The sequence below is a fragment of the Sceloporus undulatus genome, chromosome 6 (assembly GCF_019175285.1).
Source record: "Sceloporus undulatus isolate JIND9_A2432 ecotype Alabama chromosome 6, SceUnd_v1.1, whole genome shotgun sequence".
In the NCBI taxonomy this organism is placed as follows: domain Eukaryota; kingdom Metazoa; phylum Chordata; class Lepidosauria; order Squamata; family Phrynosomatidae; genus Sceloporus; species Sceloporus undulatus.
Window position 1 is genome coordinate 20,912,750 of NC_056527.1, and position 17,436 is coordinate 20,930,185.

The 17,436-nt window shown below is 39.8% G+C and overlaps 1 protein-coding gene across 3 annotated transcripts in view; it reads right to left on the reverse strand.

Annotated features, from left to right (window-relative positions):
* Nucleotides 1-16,772, reverse strand: part of JCAD (junctional cadherin 5 associated) — an 83,531-nt gene extending 66,759 nt beyond the window's left edge. Inside the window, exon 1 of one of the 3 annotated variants that reach the window (XM_042475535.1) lies at nucleotides 16,651-16,772. The gene's annotated coding sequence lies outside the window, so the exon portion shown is untranslated. Of the gene's footprint in view, nucleotides 1-7,231; nucleotides 7,359-16,650 lie in introns of those variants that run through there. The other 2 variants (XM_042475537.1, XM_042475534.1) reach the window with 2 other exon arrangements.
* Nucleotides 16,773-17,436: the final 664 nt, after the last annotated feature.

A 17,436-nucleotide genomic window follows, 5' to 3' on the forward strand; every position in this document is an offset into this window, starting at 1 on the left:
TATTATTATTATTATTATTATTATTATTATTATTATTATTATTATTATTATGGTACTTAAAAGCAAATTAGTATTAAAGGAATACTGAGTATATTTTCAAGTAGTTCCTCTCATTGCCTTCTTTTGCACAAGTCCACAAAAGCAACATATAGTTACAACTGTATACAGCCTGAAGCACTTTACCCATCTTTGTATGGAAAGATTTTTCTGGACTCACAAATCTTCCAGTAGATGCTGCAAATGGAGAGACGAAAAGCTAGAATAATCAACACTGACATAATCACAGGATGCTTGGTTGAACATGAGGGATGACTAGGCAGTGGCTACAAGCATCACTACAAGGATAATGTGCCTGGATAGTCAATTTGGATGAAGAATTCTTTCCACATCAGAAATTAAATGGTAGAAAATTGTGTCTAAATGCCCAACCCGTGATTCCCTGATTGTCAATGTATTTAGATTTAAAATGATGGGTATCCCCCTGATTCTAGTTGACTTGGATCTCAGTGCCAATTTCAGTGTGACTCTTTTCTGCATGGAGAAGGTCCACTGGACAAAACTACTTTAAAGAACTGAATCAGAAACAAAGGTGAGGGTGGAAGGAAAGAAAATATTGGAAAGGGCATTTGCAATAAAAAGTTCAGACATCAATCAGTATGAACGATATGAAGACAGAAACTCCAAACAGTTTCCAATAAGACATATGAGAAAGCTATGCTTTCCAAAAGGAAAAAACTATCCCTTCTTAGGTTCACATAAATAAAATGAGTTCCAGTGTCGGTCTTAAGCTCCAGAAGAGAAATGCAAAAATAGAGAAATACAGAAGTAGACCTAAATGAACTATCAAATGGAAGCAAGTACATGTGCAAATAAATGCCTGTACCTTCTACAGTTGTATGGTTCTTTCTATAATTGGCATATAACAGAGGCAAAGTCAGCTTTAGTACATAGCAGAAACAAGGCCTTCTTGGTGATGGACCTTTGGAATTCCCTTCCTAGAGAAATATGCATGACTTTAACAAAACATGCCTTTAAAAGAACCTGCAATACTTTACTATTTCAACCTATGTCTGACTGATATGCTGATTTCTCAATGCTGCTTTTTCATTAGCCATCACCCACTGATATGTTTTACATAGAAAGCATCGTCAATATGACTTTGTCTAAAGCTGATGAAGTTCTTTATTGTACCACATCCAAAGAAGTTTGGTTATTGGGTGATATAAAATCACGGTCAATAATGAAATAAACGGTGTCACTTTTCAGTAGAAGTTTGGGAAAATGTTCTTTGTGATCTTATTACACATAAATTCTGAAGTGCTTTGGGAGAATCCCTCCAGTCCATCTGCCTTGGTCCAGGCCTCCGAGGGAGAGAAGATCTGCTGGACTTTCCCCCTTCCCCACTGCCATTCCCTTCTCCTTTTGTGTCTTGTCTCTTTAGATTGTAAGCCTGAGGGCAGGGAAATGGCTAATTAATAATTTGTAAGCTGTTCTGACAGCCTTTTGGCTGAAGAGTGGGGTATATAATAATGATAATAATAATAATAATGATGATGATGATGATGATGATGATGATAATAATAATAATAATAATAATAATAATAATAATAATAATAATATGAAAAGTCAATTAGGCCCCATTCCCATTGGGCTATAAAGTGGTGAATCTTGCTGCGAGTCTGGCTCAGATCGAGTTCCCAAGTCATATTCAAATCACGTCCATCGTTCCCATTACAAAAGGGAGCAAACAGACCCAGTTTTTCTTGACCCATCTTTTCGTTCCCATTGATATTTCTCAGTTGTATTTTGACACGGACTTTTTTGTTTCCCGTTCCCATTGCCTGTCTTGAACCATTTTTTAAGCTGTTAATCAAGCACTTAGGTGATTAGACGTCAGTTGCTTTGATTCATTTTGATGCGGGCTATTTTTGTTCCCTGTTCCCATTTGCGTCTTTCAAACCTGTTTTTCGGGGGGGGGGGGATTAGTGGTCAATGGATTGCTGAAGCGCCTGAGTGCTTGGGCGGCTAGGTGTCACTGTGATTGGAAGAGGGAAAGAAGAGGAGGAGGAAGAAGAAGAAGAAGAAGGGAGGAAGAAGAAGAGGAGGCTGGCTTGGTGGCTAGAGAATTTGAGGAGACAGACTGGCCATGCAAACCCACTGGGAGACCTTGGGCAAGACACACTCTCGCAGCCTTGCAGGGGAAGGTAAAGGCAACCCCCCTCCTGAAGAAACTATGCCAAGGGAACTTTGCAGGGTTGCTATAAGGCACACCACCACCACCACAACAACAACAGAAGAAGAAGAAGAGGAGGAGGAGGAGGAAGAGGGGAGGATGAAGAGGAGGAGCAGGAGGAAGAGAAATAAGAAGGGCCCAGCCAGCCAGCAACAAACTCCAACTCTCAGGACTCAGGGCAGGGGAGTGCACACACACTAGAGAGAGAGAGAGGCTTCATCTACACTCTTGCCACCTCTGTCACTTTTTCTGGCTCTAGGCAATGGAATTCTGGGAGTTGGAGTATGTTGTCAGGCTCAGAGTGAAAGAGGAGGAGGAGGAAGAGGAGAAAGAAGAAGAGGAGAGGAGGAGCAAGAGGGGAGGAAGAAGAGGAGGAGGAGGAGGAAGAATAAAAGGGGATCCAGTTCAGATCCAAAGGTCTTCCCGTGTGTGTGTGTGCATGCCCAGTCCCACAACAAACTCCAACTCCCAGGAGGGGCAGGGGAGCACACAGTGGTGCGTGCGCCAGAGAGAGAGAGAGGGAGATTACACTGGAGAAATCACCAGTGTGGCACTTCTTTTAAGCATCCTGGCTCAAGGCTATGGCATTCTGGGAGTTTGAGTTTGTTGTGGGCCAAACTCCCAGAATTCCATAGCCTAGAGCCAGGAAAGAGTGAAAGCAGTGCCAAACCAGGTGATTTATCCAGTGTAGATACAGCCTAAGTCTCTCTGTCTCCCTCTCTTTGGGGCCCCTTTGCCCCAGCCTAGCTATGGGCCTGCTACACACGCGATCGCTTCCCACACCACCGAGGAAAGGATACATGAATGGGAAAATGGCACCGGGAATGCCAGGAAAGAGAACAAAGTGGGTGACACCCCCAGACCAGCCCCTTTAACATTGACCCTCCCATCCCAAAATACCTGAATCGGACACCCAATGTTCCTATTAATTTACCCCAGATCGGACACAGTCTCTGGCAAAAGAACTGCTGGAAAAGTGGTGTCAGGATAAATCGGGTTATCCACCGCTGATTTGGGTTTTCGCTAGAGAAACTGATCAAAGTAGGATCAAATGCGTATTCAAATGGGAACAATTTTCCTTAAACAAGGATCGAATGTGAGTTCAAATGGGAATGATGTTCCTATAATCCGATTCTTGATTTGCTTTATAACCCAGTGGGAATGGGGCCTTAGGCATCTTTTCAATAAATAATGGAGGTAGAGAATCTGTTTTCCTTTACCAGAATGACTATCATGAGCTACTGTACTCTGGTAAATAGACCAGTAGCTTTTGATGTGAAATGCTGGAACACTACTTTTCCCTGACATCCTTCAATAACACTATGAGTTAAGCTCAAAGCCAGGCACACTGATTTCCCTTCTAGCCTAGTCAAGCTCTTACTCCTCTGGCCCAAACCCAAAAGAGTCTGTTTTCTAAGGAAGCTCTCATTTACAAAAAACTGCTCTGCAGTTCCAAATTAGTGAATGCATGGAACATAACTCAACAATACCGTTTTCCTAAAGATGCTTATTAAGGCTTTAAAGATACTTAAAATTAAAAAACAAAGTTTTGCAAATGAACTAGAAAGCAAACTCACACAAGACCCATGTTTTTCCTATATATCTAATCCCAATCCTTTTTAAAAGGGACAACATACTTTTCTGGCAGTTCCCCATAAATATTTTCCACAAAAGTTCATTTTTCCACATGAGCAGACTCTGGCTATGTGGGTGTATGTGTGTGAATTTTAAATTAACTCTTGATATGGAAGTTAGAAAATTCTTGGCACTATTATGTGGAGTTAAAGTGACATCAGCTTGACTTTCTATACTGAAACGTAACCACATTTCTTTGTTCTGAACACATTGGCTTTAGGGCTGCATCTTTCCTGCAGCCCTTACCATATATAGGATATGAATTTAAACTGGCCATCTGTATTTAGAATAAACTTGACTTCCTGGCTACAAAGATGGGAAATGCTAAAGTATGATTTCTCTTAGCACAAAGAATAATTGCTCTCTGCATTAAGGATATGTATGTATACATCTGTCAATCTGTTGGCTTCACAATTATTGCTGCCCAGTCCTGAGCTTCAGTACACTCTGCATCTTTTTCAAGTATGGGTCTCTTCAAACTATTAAAACCAGAATGAAAAACAATTTAAAGCTAGCTAATGTATTATTTTATCAGCTTTTATGGACTGCAGATGCTTCATCAGATGCATAACATTTTATCCTGAGTTACAGTTGTGTATATACATACAGAGGGTGGTTGTAAACATTTCAGAGGAAAATGAAACACAGATATGGACAGAGATAATTAACAGTGGCCACTGACAAAACTGCTTTTGTGAAGCTTTAAATGCCATGGCTCAATACTACAGAATTCTGGGATTTGTAGTTTGGTTGGGCACCAGAGCTCTCTGTCAAAAGCTAAATATCATAAAACTACACATTTTCCATATAATTGAGCCAGGGCAGTTAAAGGGGTGTCCAGAGCTTGAAGAGCTGGAATATATACAGTATTGGACTTTGCATGAGTAATTGTATTTATATACTTGTATATGGTTAGTAGATATCTTTAATGTTCATCACAAGGTGCTGGCGCAAATATAATACAAATAGTATCCTTACTGTTTGCAGTACATTGTACTTAATTATACATAGTGTTTGGATACTTTGTTATTCTCTCCCCTTTTGGTTTTGACAGCTGAATTTAGTTGTCATTGAGCTGGACCGCATCTACACTGCAGAATTAATGCAGTTGGATATTGCTTTTGTTGTTATGGAATTCTGGGATTTGTAGTTCTGTGAGATATTTAGCCTTCCCAGGATTCCATAGGATGAAGCCATGACAATTAAAATGGTGTCAAAATGCATTATTTCTGCAGTATGGCAGCAGCCAGAGTCATAACCTAAGTCCTATTTATTTAAAAGGGAATCAGATACAACTAACTTGAACCCAATATTACAACTAATAACTTCATTCAAATCATACACATGTGAACTGGTCTTCATGCAATGTAAGGACTACTCCAGTTACTACATAGGGTAAAACAAGTTTAGGGAAACTCTGTTTTAGATCTTAGATGTATCAGCAAGCAAGCAAGCAAAGATATCCTGCTTACCACTTCTTGATTTTAAAAGGTGCTAGTTAGGTATTATGTTACCAATTAAATTTAAAATAAAATAGAAATGAGGATTGGACATATGAAAACCTAATTCAGTAATATGGAGTAACTGTGCTGGTCATTCAAAGACATTAAAAAAACCTGGGCTACTCAGGGTCTCCAGCACTGAAGTGATACAGAGTTCACTGTTCAGACTTAAAGTACAAGATATTGTTCACCAGAACTATTCACAAGCAGTAACCAAATAACATGCAATGACATACAGGAGAACTGTCCAAAACACTATCAAGACTAGTTGAATGTGTAGAAACATTCACAATTTTCTAGCAACAAAATAATGAACGTAAGAGTTTATCTACACTGCAGGTAGAGAGGTTTCATAGTACCCTAATCGCCTTCACCTTGGCTCCATCAGGTTCAATCTTGGGATGTATAGCTTAGCAAGGTACTTAGAATTTTCCATTCTAGTGCTGTAGTTTGGAGGAATATAGGCGCACCTAGAAAGTTATAAAAAGATACATTCCTAACAAAATGGTAAGGGTTCCTTTTTGGAAAGTTGGTTGGATGTTTGACTTGTGTTAGACTGCACACTGGAACTATCATCTAGAAAAGCCACAGAAAGCTGAGAAATGAACATTAAGCAAACAGCATTGATTATTTGTAGGATTGGACCAAACATCCATTTAAAATATACCATAAATGAAGTCAACAATACTGACCACTAAGAACTCTCCTTTACAACCACATGGTATGTGGCAATTACACCAATAATGTTAATTCCATCTGGTAGTAGTACAGTATTTTCTCAGCATTAAATAATGTGATTTGAGTGGTGGGATTATGCAATATGTCTGCAACAAAAATGCTGTATTTCAAAGAGATTTTGGGAGAGGAGGGGAATAATATCTATATTTATTGAGGAGGAAGAGACAAGAGCCCCCACAAATGACCTTTTTAAAAAAAAATCCACAACAATGAAATGTCATATACAGTGGACACCATTTGGATTAATTCACCTATAGAGGGTGGCTGAGGACAGGACAGCTATGGTAAAGCCTTCTTGAAAAGTTGGCAAGCAATTACTTTGTCTTCTGTACATACTGTAGTTTAAAACCGTCACTGGTTTCTAGTCATAGAGGGGGGGAAATGGTTCAGGATTTCCCTCTCAGGTTCTGTACAACACAGAAAAAAGAAAGAGGGAGCAGGTACTGTTTGCACAGTTGAATAGTACGTATAGAGTTCTTTTTAAACGGTATTTGTAACACAGCTTTGTTATTTGCATTTCAATATAAAAGAGGTTTTTCATCAGAAACGAACCCTCACTGTGCCTTTGAAAGCAACTCAGCAGACAGAGAGGTGCTTAATTATCCGGCAGCGTTGCATTAAAGAAATACTCCAGAACACAGGGCTGTTTTGTTACTATAACAGCATTAAGCTGTACACTGTAAACACAGCTAGTGTGATCAAGTCAGGCATAGCTTCAGCTGCTGGCACAGAGGGATTACACCAGCGGTAGGCAGACTTGGAGAGTGGCTACACTTCATATCCGCTCCTCCTGAAAGAAAAACATCAGACTGTGGTGGAGCATTAAACTATCTCAGCCAAGGCAACATCCAGTTTCGCCACTGTGCTGAGCTTCACTGTTTTCTAAACACAGACACACATCCTTTATCTCCACGTGTCACAAATGTGCTGGTATGACACTGTCCATTCAGTATCCTGTCATTGTTTCACTAAGGTTAGGTGTACAGAAATAGGCATAACATCAGTTGAACAGTTCAAAGTCCTGAACACTGTGCCAGAACTGCTGTTCAAAATATTAGCAAACATTTTTATGGCCACTTCCACTCATTAGATAGAGAGAAAGAGAGAGAAAAAAAATCTTTACCTCAAAAGCAAACAGGGAGACACCTTGCTTTCCTCTCATGGATCAGAAGAAGCAGGATAAACCCCAAACCAGGATAGATTCGTCTGCTGAGAGTTCTTTCAATCCCGCTTCAGCTAGTGGCTCTAAGTTTGCACTCTGAATAGAGGCTGTGTTATTTTAACCGCAGGATTTCTAGTCATGGGGGGAGGAGAGATGGATTAGGTACGTTTGCAATCTAATGCTTTGCGTTCACTGCACGAGAAGAGATCAGCCTGGAGCTTGCTGGAAAGAAGAACTTTTGTGTGTGTGTCAAGAGATACATTTCATGAGACCCTGCAAGCCAATTATGCCTAAACTAACATGCTAAAGAACTGTAAAATTCCAGAGGAATAAGATAACGTGTATGTGTTCTTTCCCAAACAAAAGGCATGTGTGGAATTTCTTGCTAGAGACTGACCCAAGGAAAGCTGAACAGATATACTCCATGTGGGCCAACCTGTATATAAAGACCAAGATGCGCATGTAACAAGAGCATCTCCAACATCTGTCCATTTGAAGTATTACATTTGGAGCATGTTCACAAAACAGTTTCTTGAATTTTCAGCTCAGTGCAGAAATGCATGAGCGAGAGCAGTAATTCAAAATTTTCTTATTTTCATACTAATAACAGCTAAATTGTAAGTGTCTACTGATGGGTAGCTGGGCATTTGATCCAGGAAGAATTGGATGCCCAGGTGAGGTCCCAGTATTCTTATAGCCCTACTGTAAAGAAAGACCCAATGGCTGGGCATGGGAAGAAAGCCAAAACCAGATTAGAAGAAGAAATACTTTACTGTCAGAAAGATTGTCCAAGTTATCGTTTTGACATACAATAGGTACACAGGTAGCTCTTGACAAGAGATGAGTGAGAATTTCACTTGGTTCCCTTTTTTATACAAATTTTGTAAAAATGGCAAATGTATTCATGAATCTAATGGAAAAAAATTGGGATTTTTAAAACACTGAATGCAAGTGAATTAAAAAACCCAGACAGGCCTAGGGTCTTGAGTGCTCATCCTTTAAAAGCTGGGCCCTGAATATCTATGTAATGAAATCTATATGTACAACTGCAAATTGAAATAGCAAATTTTTTTTTTCTGGCAGAGCACTCATCTTTAGGTCAAACTACATGCTACATTAAACACAAAGCATTCAGTTAAATGGCACTTTCTATTCTTGAGTAAGTGTGTAAGACCGCAGCCAGATTGGGATTTGTGCATGTAGGTACAGGAGGCTTAAATGTGCTTTTGATCTGAATGTTTTCCCATTCTCAGTTTGGGGGGGGGGGGGGCAGGGGGGGTCCTCACCCTATATATACTTTATGGGGAAAATTTTACACCAGACAGCAATGAGGCCTAAATCTTTCCCATTCACACTGGTCAGTCAAGGGTAAGGTTTAAACCTTTCCCATCCATACTAGTCCCAATCTGGATTGGGGCTATACATGCATACTGACTCTTTTTTTTAAAGGAAAAAAAGACATGATGCTTGGCTCAAAGCAGTTGTTTAATGTAGCATATAGTTTGTTCCTTTAACAATTTAGGCAGATACAATTTTATTTTCTCCATGGTGGGAATAGCTGTGTTTACTAATTTGATCAGTACATGTGGTTAAGAATTTTATTCAATTTTGACTATACTTTCTAAAATTCACAAATTTCTTCATAAATTCAAACAGAAAGAATTTGGGATTTTAAAAAAATTGAACATTGGAGAAAACACAATTGATGAATCTGTTCATTTTCAAAAATGTTTAATTTTTAGTTTACCATTAGTATAATATAATTAGTGAGAGCCAGTGTGGTGTAGTGGTTTACGTGTTTGACTAGGACCAGGGTTCAAATCCCCATTTAGCCATGGAAATCTACTGGGTAACTTTCAGCAGTCACACTCTCTCAGATATAACAAGGGCAAACTGCCTCTAAACAAGTTCTGGCAAGAAAACCCCATGACAGGGTAGCCTTAGGGTTGCCACAAGTTAAAAATGACTGGAAGGCAGACAACAACAACACTATAATTATAATAGAGTAGGCCCTCTATACCTGAGGATTCCTTATCTATAGATTAAATCACCACTGGCTTGGAAATATTTTAAAATACATATAAATTCCAAAAAGCAAATCTTGATTTTGCCATTTTATAAAAGGGACACCATTTCACTGTGCCACTGTATTTAATGGGATTTGAGCATCCACAGATTTTGGTATCCATGGGGGAGGGGGTCCAAATCTCTGAACCCCCAGTGGCTACTAATGGCCCACTATATAACCACAATAATTTTAGTGATAATGATGATAATGGGATTTTGACAGTTTCGCCCCTATTCTTGACAATAACAAGTGATTTATTATGAAGAGAGTTTGTCTTTCTGTTTAATTATTGAATGTTGTGTCTCCTAAGAAATCTCAATAAGAAATGGTACATTACACAGAGAGAGGTCTCCACCCATTGTGGACATGTTGCTGAATGATAATGTGTTGTGTTAGCCACTTATTTTCCCACCACATATTTAATATTTAATTAAACTAAAGTGACTACTTATGGTTATGTTTGGTCAATGGGAATGTAGTCTACCCTGAATGTACAAGCAAATTCAGTGGTTGCTTGGGGAAGCAACATTTGTACAGGTGAAATAATGTATGTGTCACTCAGCTCATAATTCAACAGATCCTAGGACACACCTCTCCCATTATACATTGCAGCCGCTGCCAATGACAAACTTTCCTTTACTGAGGCTAAAAAATGTCCCTCAACAACTTACTTAATTTGCTGCATTTATGTAATAAACAGCCAAAAATTCACTAGTCCAATTTCTGTGAACTGGAGAATCTACACAAATAGGATCCCAACTAGATGGCATAGATAGTTTCTTTCGTGTTCCATGTAAGGCATACAGTCAAACAAATGGATGGACAGAAGGATTATGAGGTATTTTTCTGGAAAATGCCGATTTTCCATCTGTCATTACATCATCACAGGCTATATTTCAGGATAGAAAAATGAGAAAATGTTCGCATCCACACCCAGAAAATTTAGTGAAAAATGCAAAAATCTATTCATAACTCAGATGATGTTATTTGGCCAGAACAGACATGTTATCAAGGCCATAGTCAGCCAAAGCTAGACCCTAGAAAGAAAAAGAAAAGAAAAGAAAAGAGGCATAAGACTTACATCAGTTTGTGCCCCAAACACATCCATCAATCCTTTCAGAATGATGTTCCAAGAAATAAAGTAAAGTAAATACTACAACTCCCAAGTAGGTTGCTGAGTCACAATTCTAACTTTCATTAGAGGTAAATAGAGAAGAACCTCAGCCAAGCAAGGTACCAGAAGACAAAAGACCAGAAGGCAACCCCCAATAGACAATTATCTAATGCAAAACCAGCCTGATTTTCCTAGAAAGCTTAATTATATCACATGTCCTGCAGGTAATCATACTGCAACTGGTCAACAAGGAACAGGTGGGACTGAAGCATTAGAAGAGAAGAGGGCCAGGAAAGCCCAGAAATCACACTACTGTACTTGTTCATCTGTTGTGTAAATTTGCCTTTTTAATAACAACAAAATTAAAATGCACCCATTAAGTTTCCACATTTTTGTTGCCAGAATGTAGGCACGGGATCTGGCTTGAAAGAACAGGGAAGCTATTAACATGTCATAACATAGGCATGTGTGCTACAAATAATTACAGACATAATCAAAAGCAAAGATAAGATCATGCTGGAAAAACTGGTTTGGAACATCAGTATTAGATCCTAGGCTTATGATGATATATGCCTCTGATATTATCATATTTCCCACAGTGAGTGCATTGTGCTTCCATACACACCTCAGTAGAAATTATTAAAAATCACTATAATTAATAGTCATTTAAAAGAAATGTCCCTCTTTGAAAATGAAACACATGAAATTAATACAGAGGTCTGTGGGGAGGAAATACAACCACACTGAAAACTCAAATCAGTTCTAATCCATCCTTTGAAGCAAAAGCACCCGGGTTTAGTTCCATTTACAGCAAAACCCAGATCTATAAATAACCAAGTAATATGAAAACCACTTGCAGAGAGGCATAATTTCACCCACCCTACAAATGAAGGCATCTCTTTACTGACAAGCAGTGTACAGATGCAAGAATGCTCCACCACCAGGGTCAAGAGCAAAGGATAGCAAATCCAGCTGAAACCACAAGGAGGATTTATGGAGGCTGAATGGACTGTAATTACCTACCCTGGAACTGGGCCAGCATGTCAAGACTAATACTCTTACTCTGGTGAAAATGACATGGTGGAGAAGAGCCAATCCTCAGCTAACACCAGCCTCATATATACAGCTCTTTTGTGACTCCAAACAGCACACTCCAATTAAGGGCAGGGCCCAAATCTGTTTAATGATATATCACAGTCTTAGGCATTTCCACCCAAAGCATCAGTTTGCCCTGTTCCACCACCTAGTGGCAAGAGGAACTTGGTTGAATGTTCTTTTCATGGACAAAGCAGCATTACCAGCTCGTTACAATCGGAGTGTGAAAGCAAGCTAATGTGAAATGTTGGGGCTCTATAATGAAAGGTCCTGTTTAAACCAGAGGAAACATATTATTATCCCCTCTGTTGTAAGCCACCCGGATTCCCAGTGATTGGGCAGCATATAAATAAATCCTATTATTATTATTATTATTATTATTATTATTATTACTACTACTATATCCAGGGGTAGCTATGTTGGCCATATAGCAAAGTACAATAACATCCAAAATAGACAAACAGTGGTATCTTTATGGGCCAAGCAAAATGCACAAAATACATGCTGCATGTTTTCAAACTCAGTGGAAGCACTTCCTCTAGCGGATATGTTTTTAAACGAACTGAAATGTAAGAAAACTTGCTCACAGGTCTCCAAACTCTCTTCTAGTTTGGTTCTGGTTAAGTTCATCTTGGACGCAACACCAATAGTTTTTAACCAGATGAGGCCTATGGAGCACCTGCTCAAATAGCAGTCTAGTTGTGTAAAATGCACATTTCATTCATGGAATATTTGAAATACGTATATATGTGGAAATTTTTAGCAATTATTTCTTTTCATTACTTAAATATGTTTTCAATATAGCAGATGAAAAACCAGTGGGTTGTGAATCCATCCAAGGTGAAGGCAGCTCTCTAGAGATCTTTTTCTGGTTCTTAGATAGAGTAATCAAAGTGCAACCCATCAGATGTTGCTGCATCGCAATTCACATCATCTCTCACCATTGGCTGTGCTAGGCAAGGCTGATGGGAATTTGAAATCTAACATCACCTAAAGGACTTCCTTTTGTCCATCCTGCTTCTCAGGCTAAACCTGGACAGTGAAAACTGATACTCTGAATTAATAGCTCTCCAAATTGCCTGAAATTATTCAACACTTTACTCTTTTCAAGGTCAAGAAGGAAGGAACCATAGCCTTTTCCCCTATCGCCTTGATAACACAAGAGTAAGCTTAAGACTACACAATGCTTATTTCTTCCCTTCTTATGACTCAGGAAGCATTCCTGAAAAACAGATTCTCTTAACCAGAGGATTCCAGATAATTCAATGTAACTACAGCTGGAAATAATAATGCTAATATTTCCAAGAACCAAAAACACAAAACTGTAGAAAAATAAAGTTTGAACATTAAAGTTGCCTTGTAAGGGCCAGTTCATAAGATCATTTCCAATGAAGTGACTGCAGTCCAGTGAGTTCCAACATGCCAATTCCAGAAGCATTAGTAATGCCAACGGAAAGCGCTCTCCTCCCAGAAAAATAATACATCCGCATGAATGATTATTTTTCACAAGCTTGCCCCCAGAAATGTCCTTTCTGTGAACACTCTCCAGTTTTTCCTGCTGGTGTTTTGACTGACCAAAGGTGGTTCCAGGAGGTGGGGAGGTTGCCATACATAGAATTAAGGCCATTTTACACAATCCTGTTGTTCTGTTTATTATATCATAGGCAACCTTTTCTGGAAGCCTCTATCATATCATGGTTTTTTACATATGTCTGCATGTGTACACACACACATAAGTACAAAGATCTTGACGCTAGCCTCCTGCTTGTGTTATGATCCATCCGTAGCAGCTGCCATTGGTTATTGCAGATACTCAAGTAATGAGAACTACTGTAACTCCTCCGACCTGTCAGGCCACCTTGGTGGACAATACTATCAATTATTGTGTGCCTGTTATATGACTGGAAGACCAAGGGGTTATTCAGACAGTGAAAATAACTGGGTTGGATCTTTGTTGTTCAGATACATTTCAAATGCATGTGATTAAGGGGGGGGGGGGTATCAAAAAACTGACTTATCCCAGGATAATCAATATCAGTTTTTTCCCCAGTTTGTTTTTAATTTGCATTGTTGACAGCATGAATAACTGATGCAAACAGATCCAGGATAAACAAGGATACATTTATGCATGTCTTGAACATCTTCCAAATACATTAGCATCGTTGACTCCATCTTTATTCTAGTGCTGACATGTGTGAGCACCCGAACTTGCAGAGATGCAGTTCCATAGTGTAAATAACAAACTCTGAAATCGTGAGTGAGATTATTTACATAGTCATGCTAAAAAATAAGACGTCCCAATGACCCCCAAGGTGCATGTGTATTGTGGTGCAATCCTTTAGGATGCTTGTGTCAGGACAGTTGTGCAAGCATATCAAGATCTGTGAATAATTTCCAACCTTTCTGAACATTTACTGGAATGTTCAGCCCTCCAGATGATTTTTTTTTTAAAGTACTGTATCTGAAAGTCCCAGGTTTTATCTCTGTACAAACCGACTTTATTTTGGAGATCCACATGATGATTTCTTCATCTTGAAATATTTCCTGGGAACTCCCAGCATTTTCAAGTACATTTCATTCCTACTTGCCAGGTCACTATAAATTAACCCAGTATTTTCCAAAATGAAATTTATCTCTGGTTAGCTGTCTGTTTGCATTATTCCAGCACTAAGTAAACACAGCTGATGTTTCTCAGACACAGATTCAACAGAAATGAATAATGGAAAAGAGAAATGTTTGCACCACAATCAAATCCTAATGTTTAACTAATCTAATATTGCTAAAGCACATTAGCACATTGATTATAACTCTTGAATTATAATAGAGAAGGCCCAATGGAAATGGGTGACAATCAATTTCTGATACATTGTATGATTGTAGGTATGAAAGAGAGCCAATGTGGTGTAATGGTTTGAGTGTTGGACTAGGACTTTGGGAGACCAGGGCCTGAATCCCTGCTCAGCCATGTAAGCCCACTGGGTGACCTTGGTTGAGCATGTCACACTCTCTCAGCTTCAGAGGAAAGCAAAGGCAAAAAACCCTTGAATAAATCTCTCCAAGAAAAACTCATGTCAGGTTTCCCTAAGGGTGGCCATAAGTCACAAACGACTTGAAGCTGAAGGTGCATAATAGCAAGATATGATACATGGTCAATGAATAGGTGGGGAGAAGGAAGAACACAATGGCAGAGAAAATTGAGGGAACCCTGGAATATTTCAAGGCAGAATTCAAATGCAACCCTAGATATATGCAGGTAAAATCAAAACAAAAAGAACTGCTATCCCTTGATACTTCCAAAGACTTTTCCCCTTCTTGATGAGCCCTTTGATGATTTATCTTTTTCCATTCCTCACAGTCTTGGACTGACTCAGCCAGCCTGCTTCCAAGCCAACTTGGCTTGTACCATAGTGCACCCCTTCCATGAGTTATATATAATGTAGCTTCCTTTTCAATATTTAACTAGAAACTGGGGAGGTGCAGTGGAGACCATGAAAAGAAATGAATAGGAAACAAAAACATTCTGCTTTCTTTTCTTCCCGGCCCCTGCTTCCAGAATAAGAAACCACCCAGTGTGTTTTGCTTAATTAAAGGCTTGAAGGCTCATGTATCTATTTTGATAAGTTCGCTATTAAATATCTCACTTCCGCAGAAGGAAAATATTTTTCTTTTATGTGAGACCTTTATAAAATAATTTTCAACATTTTATTGTATTGTGTTTTTTTTTAATCCACCACAAAAACATTGTAGGGGAAATTGGGAAAAACCCTGCCGCTTTCCATGTAGGTAGGCAGGTTTGCTTTACATACGCTTTTGACTCAGCAATACTAAAACAAACAAGGAACCCAACCACTTATATTTTCCTATTTTATAGTTGCATTTCATCTTTAATTTCCAGTATTCTGTTGAACATGTGTTGCTTCCATTGTGTTACTTGTATTTCACCTACTACGGTAATTATACATGTTTGCTAACGAAGGGGATTAGAGAAAAACATGGGTAAAATTCTTCTGCTATACTAGCCATGGGCACCATGACAGTGACCTTCAGGATCAAAGGCAATATGACTCAATACCAATTGCTGGAGAGCCAGCATAGCATAGGTGTTTGAGTGTTTGGCTATGACTCTGGAGAGCAAGGTTCAAATCCCTGCTCAGTCATGAAAACCCATTGGGTGACTTGGGCAAGACACAGTCTCTCAGCCTCAGAGGATGGCAATGACAAACCACCTGTGATGAAACTTGCCAAGAAAATCTGAGGCGGGTTACACACTGCCATTAAAGTACGCGCGGAGCATGTACTAGGGTTAGGGAGGTGCGGTGCTTCCGCACCTCCCTAACCCTAATACGCGCTTTGCTCGTAAAAAATGACGGTGGCCGTTCCAGACTGCCGCCGCCATGAGGACATCACGGCCGCGCCGCCTCTATACGGGGCGGCGCAGATGTGACGTCCTCGCTCCGCGCCAGGGCACCTAGTGCGCCCTTAGCACGGACCGGGAAGGAGCGCCATTTCAGAGCTCCTTCCTGGTTTGCGGCGCAGCTTTGCGTCACTGAGCGCAGCCTTCAGACGGCTGCGCCCAGCAAAGCAAGAGAGAAAGGGGCCAAGCGGCCCCTTTCTCCTCCTCCCCGTCACCGCGGGGTGTCCTTGGGGCTTGAAGCCCCAAGGACACCCCTTTTCAGGCTGCGAGGAAGCGGCGTTTTGCCGCTTCCCCGCAGCCTGAAAAGCAGCGGATCGGGGCCTCAGTGGCTGCCGTTCTGACAGCTGAGGCCCCGATACACCAGGGAAAGGGGCGGGTACAGCCTGCCCCAAATGGGCGGTCTGTAACCCGCCTGTTGATAGGTCCTTTGGGTTGCCATAAATCGGAAACAACATGAAGGCGCACAACACACACACAAATTGCTGGGATATCAAGAGGGAAGTCGCTACTAAATATATGTCCTCCTTAATGGCACAAAAATATAATTTATATAGAAAAAATTAATTGGTGTGGTGAAAATATAAGGGCTAACTAAACTACTCAAAAGTATGTTTCAAAAAGGTCACAATTGCACTATTGGTTGTAGGAAAGTTGACTATAGTAGATTTAACAAAATCCAAAGACTTCACCTTATGATCCTTTTGAGGTGAAAGCAGGGGTGGATAACTCAGAATCCTTCAGATGTTGTTGAGCGGCAGGTCCCATCTTTCCTTGCCATTGATCATGCAGGGTAGGTCCAACAAGAACTGTAGCACAAAGGTATCTGGAGGACTGTAAGTTGGAGACTGGGTTAGAGAGTCACAATGGGAAACTTTCTTCTAAAGTATTAATGTAATAAAATTATAAAAACAACCTACTAACACTACAGTTTTATACAATCAACATATCCTCCATCTTTTCCCAGATGAAAATTGGGATGCATGTGGCCAAGCAACATCACAGTAAGGAAGAACACGTAAACTAGGAAAGAGGGCAGCAGTTTGCTTTTGCCTGAGCCTATAGAGAAGAGTAAGATTTCCCCTTCCTCTCTTCTCCTTCCTGCTAAGTTAATTAAGTGCAAACTACTTTTGCACTTTGAACTCTGTCTGCAGCAATTTTGAGTAAAGGGAGGACAAAGAGGCAAAGTGTGTGGAGGGAGAGAAATAGGGACATTTTAAAAGCAGTTGAGAAGCTGGTACAGGAGATTATTCGGGGTTGTCCCTGACAAACTAGGAAAGTTAAAGGGCATGCTATATTCTGAAAAACAACGTTTTAAATAGTTTTTTAGAGGATTTCATGTCTAGCTGGAAAAAAATAGGTTGTTTCCAGATTTTTAATCTTGTTTTGCCATCCCCTGAAATATAATTTAAGAACCAGTGTAGTGTAATGGTTTGAATATTGGGCTATGACTCTGGAGACCAGGATTCCAGTCACCT